This window comes from Salmo trutta, chromosome 30 (genome assembly GCF_901001165.1).
Source record: "Salmo trutta chromosome 30, fSalTru1.1, whole genome shotgun sequence".
Lineage (NCBI taxonomy): Eukaryota > Metazoa > Chordata > Actinopteri > Salmoniformes > Salmonidae > Salmo > Salmo trutta.
The window spans coordinates 11,095,808-11,101,962 of NC_042986.1; positions in this window are offsets into that span (position 1 = coordinate 11,095,808).

Below are 6,155 nucleotides of genomic sequence, written 5' to 3' on the forward strand. Positions count from 1 at the left end.
GAAATGTATGCATTCCCTACTGTATGTCGCTCTGGATAAGAGTGTCTGCTAAATTACTAAAATGTAAATTGTAAATGCTTATTTACAAGCCCTTAACCAAAAATGCAAAAATAAGATTTATGAAAATCTTTACTAAATAAACTTGAGTAAAATAAATAAACGAGCAACAATAAAAGAACAATAATGAGGCTATATACAGGGGTACCGAGTCAATGTACAGGCTAGTCTACCTCCCTATCGTACCAACCTATGTACGGACTGAAGCCTGTGTATCTAACATAATGTCTATTCATCTCACTATAGACACACATTATCAAGCAATCATCCATAAAGGGAACAGGATATCTCTTCGTTTAGACCGGACGTTCACAACTCAGAAACTGTGCCTCCTCAATGAGAGGGTCTGTATCCCAAATGCACCTTATTCCCTATATAGTGCAATACATTTGGTCAAAAGTAGTGTACTATATAGGGAATAGGGTGCAATTTGGGATGCAGATATTCATGTAATTAGCAGTAATTAATGAAGAGAGTGAGGACTCGTTTGTATTTTAAATTATCTTAAATGATCCCATTAGCTCTTGTCTTACTCATGTACACAAAACAGAGTGAGTTCAATTATTTTTTTGTCGTATTATTTTAAATCATATTGTCAAGTGGCTTTATTCCACTAGATTTTAGATCTTCAAAATTGTGATTTAAAAAAAATTATGTTTGTTATTGAGAGGCGGCTGCTATGCATGAACCCATAGTCTCACCCTTTCTAGCATACAGTAGCACAATACAAAACACAATTTGATAAAAGTCTGGGTACCTAGAATCCGGTTTTGATGAAGGTTTATTGGAAGATTTTTGAATGGTCACTCAGTGGGATCTCTCAGAGACATTGAATCAAATCAAATCAAATTGTATTTGTCACATACACATGGTTAGCAGATGTTAATGCAAGTGTAGCGAAATGCTTGTGCTTCTAGTTCCAACACTGCAGTAATATCCAACGAGTAATCTAACCTAACAATTTCACAACAATTACCTTATACACACAAGTGTAAAAGAATGAATAAGAATATGTACATAAAAAAATATATGAATGAGTGATGGTATAGAACGGCATAGGCAAGATGCAGTGGATGGTATAGAGTACAGTATATACATATGAGATGAGTAATGTAGAATATGTAAACTTATAAAAGTGGCATTGTTTAAAGTGGCTAGTGATACATTACAACAAGATGGCAAGATGCAGTAGATGCAGTAGATGGTATAGAGTACAGTATATACATACAGTGGGGGAAAAAAGTATTTGATCTCCTGCTGATTAAACGTAACTTTTAGAACAATATTACAGTATTATAAAAATGTATCTAAGTTGGGAATGCTTTCTTGGCGTTCTCGAAGTTATTACTACTGTATGAGATGAGTAATGTAGGGTATGTAAACAGTATATGAAGTGGCATTGTTTAAAGTGGCTAGTGATTTATTACATACATTTTTCCATTATTACAGTGGCTGGAGTTGAGTCAGTATGTTGGCACCAGCCACTCAATGGCTGTTTAACAGTCTGATGGCCTTGAGATAGAAGCTCTTTTTCAGTCTCTCGGTCCCTGCTTTGATGCACCTGTACTGACCTCGCCTTCTGGATGATAGCGGGGTGAACAGGCAGTGGCTCGGGTGCTTGTTGTCCTTGATGATCTTTTTGGCCTTCCTGTGACATCGGGTGGTGTAGGTGTCCTGGAGGGCAGGTAGTTTGCCCCCGGTGATGTGTTGTGCAGACCTCACTTCCCTCTGGAGAGCCTTACAGTTATGGGCGTAGTAGTTGCCGTACCAGGCGGTGATACAGCCAGACAGGATGCTCTCGATTGTGCATCTGTAAAAGTTTGTGAGTGTTTTTGGTGTCAAGCCAAATTTCTTCAGCCTCCTGAGGTTGAAGAGGCACTGCTGCGCCTTCTTTACCACGCTGTCTGTGTGGTTGGACCATTTCAGTTTGTCCGTGATGTGTACCCCGAGGAACTTAAAACTTTATACCCTCTCCACTACTGTCCCGTCGATGTGGATAAGGGGTGGTGCTCCCTCTGCTGTTTCCTGAAGTCCACGATCATCTCCTTTGTTTTGTTGACGTTGAGTGTGAGATTATTTTCCTGACACCACACTCTGAGGGCCCTCACCTCCTCCCTGTAGGCTGTCTCGTCGTTGTTGGTAATCAAGCCTACCACTGTAATGTCGTCTGCAAACTTGATGATTGAGTTGGAGGCGTGCATGGCCACGCAGTCGTGGGTGAACAGGGAGTACAGGAGAGGGCTGAGAACGCACCCTTGTGGCACCCCAGTTGCGGATCAGCGGGGTGGAGATGTTGTTACCTACCCTCACCACCTGGGGGTGGCCCGTCAGGAAGTCCAGGACCCAGTTTCACAGGGCGGGGTCGAGACCCAGGGTCTTGAGCTTGTTGACGAGTTTGGAGGGTACTATGGTGTTAAATGCTGAGCTGTAGTCGATGAACAGCATTCTCACATAGGTATTCCTCTTGTCCAGATGGGTTAGGGCAGTGTGCAGTGTGATTGCGATTGCGTCGTCTGTGGACCTATTGGGGCGGTAAGCAAATTGGAGTGAGTCTAGGGTGTCAGGTAGGGTGGAGGTGATATGGTCCTTAACTAGTCTCTCAAAGGACTTCATGATGACGGAAGTGAGTGCTACGGGGCGGTAGTCATTTAGCTCAGTTACCTTAGCTTTCTTGGGAACAGGAACAATGGTGGCCCTCTTGAAGCATGTGGGGACAGTAGACTGGGATAAGGATTGATTGAATATGTCCGTAAACACACCAGCCAGCTGGTCTGCGCATGCTCTGAGGACACGACTGGGGATGCCATCTGGGCCCGCAGCCTTGCGAGCCAGTATTCATATCACAGTCCACAATATATATAGAATATTAGACAGGTAAGGGCCTTATATCCTCCTACCTATGTGGTCATGACCAGGACAAGATGCACACAATAAAATATGTACCGTGTCTCCCCTAATGCACAGTCACACATCTCATTCCTGCTTCTCCTGGAAGGACAGACAAGGGAGGAGGAGGGCAGATAGAGAGAAGAAATAAAGTGGCATAATGAATCTAAAAGGCATAATTCATTCAGATCAAATGCACTCAGGAGTGAGTCATGCTCCAGTGAACCTCTGACCACTGACAGGGCTGCCTGGCTACAGCAGGGGAAGGGAAGGGAAGTGAGGGGGTGGAGGGGAGAGGACGAGCTAGCACACATAAATTCTAATTATTCCCAGTGTATATACCTACAATGGTGCAAATGGCTGTCCTCTGTCCTCTCAATGGCAGCCAAACCAATAAAGCTTTATTTCTCAAAGTTGGTTTCACTGTATATGAAAAGCTTTGGATGGATGTGTAAACCTAAAAGAGATGGAGTTGGTTGGACATAAGAAACAAGGACAATGGGGGTATAGTAGGAAAATAGTAACAACACAACAGACAGATACAGTAGACAGCCGTGATTGTAATGAATACTCAGGGAGAAAAAGGCGCAGAGCGCGGCAGGTGTTTATTTTGCCTTTGCAGAAGGCAGGAATCGTGGTCACAGGCAGGCAATGGTCATACACAGGTAGGCAAACAGGCAGGTGAATCAAAACTAGGACTGAAGGCTATAACTGGTTCTCACAAACGAGCTAGGAAAGGCTTAGTAAAGTCTAAACGAACAATACCTCACAAAGGCACAAACAGAATGAAATTAACTAAAATAAGGAGCTGATGAGACCAGGTGAGTGACTAACACAGATGAAATCAATGAACAAGCATGAAAGACAGGGCTACGTTCAAGAACACAGAGAAACAGGGCTGTGTTCAAGAACACAATGAAACAGAACACAAGGTTGAATAAGAAAATAAATACATGACCTTACAATGATGGGTGTTGGGTGAGCGGGAAAGGTAAGATAATCAATTAAAGCTGGCAGTAATTGGGAGTGTGTAAAGCCCATAATGCTGTAATGAAATTCATCCATTGTGTACACTCTCTCTCTCTCTCTCTCTTGCTCTCTCTCTCTCTGCTGGCCAATGAACCATCCCCCATATCATCCTTTGGATCTCAGGTGCTTAGCCATGCAGATCTGGCTGACAGCCCAGTACATCTCTGTCTGCCTAATTGGACAGTATAGAGTTGTTTATGGATATTGCAGATATTTAGGACTCGGTTGGGGGCTGCTCAAAAATCATTAGCAAAGGGCCCCTGTAACTGGACTGTCAGCCTCACTCCACCAACGTCAAAAGCCCCTTGATAAAAAAATAAAAAAAATGTTTATCTCTGTCAAGACACTCCGAAAGGGGATTTTGAAAATGTAGCAGTATACTTGCTGAACATTCAAACATGTTATGACGTGAGTAGCTGAAATACGAGCAGCTTGTTCTAACACTCTCACCGGTGGTATTTGATGTGCTAGCAAGGTGGTATAGTGCTAATTAGCAACCAGTCCATCTGTAGGAATGTTATTGACTTGCAATGTTTACACATAACACTTCTGATAGGAAGTATGACATGTCATTTATGATGTAAATTGTTGTATTTGGTGATGAACATGACTGATAGGCCTCGTACATGCGCTTAGGGTTTTGGGTAAGATACTGTATAAATAGCATTGAGGTTAGCATGCTCCTCTGGCAGTCTCTCTGTCTGTAAACAAAACCACAGCAGCTTTCTATTCGAATAGTAGCAACGAGAACCAATAACGACCCTCTGATGTGACTCTGTGGTGCTATTTAGAAAGGACAAAATGTTACTTTTTTTATATGTATATATATTTTTAAGTATCAATTACAAATGTCATTTCAGGTATTCAGTTTTACTGACTGATTGTGATTGTTTTACTGATCGAAACTAACTAGAACATCACATCAGACTCTCAATGGACAGACAATGAGATTGGACAATCTTTATTGTTGATGGTCCAATCCAGGGATGGGAAATTGGCAGCCCCACTTTTGTAGGCCAGCGGATAAATCCCCCCAAAATAAAAAATAAAAGCTCAACTTACTGTTGAGAATTAGAATTGTAGAATACACAAGGTGCAATTTTGACATTTTGTTGTGCATCAACAGTTTCTCTTGTTATGTCAGTCACTGACAGTCACTCAATTAGTCCATGTCAGCAAAAACATTTTAGATTGCTAAATTAGTCTAGCGGTGTAGCAATCTTAACTTGTAGTAATCAAGTTTGAATTACTGTCCGGGGAACCCCCATTGATTTTGTTAGTCACTCTCACTCAGATATCACATTAAGAACAGCACACATTTTTCTCTTGCAAAATTGCAGGAAATTATCTGAATTACTGCATGAAAGGATTTATAAAATTGCTAAATCTTCTCTCCGCCCATGGCAAAATGTGTATAACTGCAGCAAACTTGCTTTAAAACTGGAACGTATTCTCTACGCCCCATAGCAAAATGTGTAGAATTGCAGGAAATGAACTCTAAGACAAAACAATTACGTAGACCCGCGAGCCACTGCAGCCTCTCATGATAAGTCCCGAGTTTTTGTGTCCCCCACACTCATCAAAGTTACCCATCCCTGGTCCAATCAATGGCAGACGCTTAGACCAGGGTCTTTTGTCTGCTCAGTGCGGATGGTGCTCAGTCCCCTGCCCACTCCTCATCCCCCGCTCCACACACACACACCCATTACAGAAATGTTTCTTCCCATCAGTGCCTTTACTTATCACTTCCTGGGTGACATTGAACTTCCCGTGCCCCGGCCGCCGAGACACATCTCTGAACTCGCACAATTACTCTTCATCCCCCACTAACAATTTAGTAATGAAGTATTGATTTCCAGATTCTCCCCCCTTCTCTTATGGATGATATTAGATTGTGTTTGATAAACTGTGCCTGGCCCCCTAATCTGCACTGTCCCTTTCCCCCCAGTGTCTGTAAAACAAAGTGCCGCTGGGGAGATAATGACTAGGGAACATCGATGAACTCATTTCATCAATTTGTAACACTTGACAATGAAAAAGGGCAGACATTTTTCAAGCAGCAATGTGAAAGTTTATTGCTCGGGGTACAAACGGTCCTTATTGGAGGCCAGCAGACATCTTGAGCTAGCGTTCAGCTAGTAATTTATAGGCCTCCGTGTACCAGTTACTTTTAAAGGAAATGT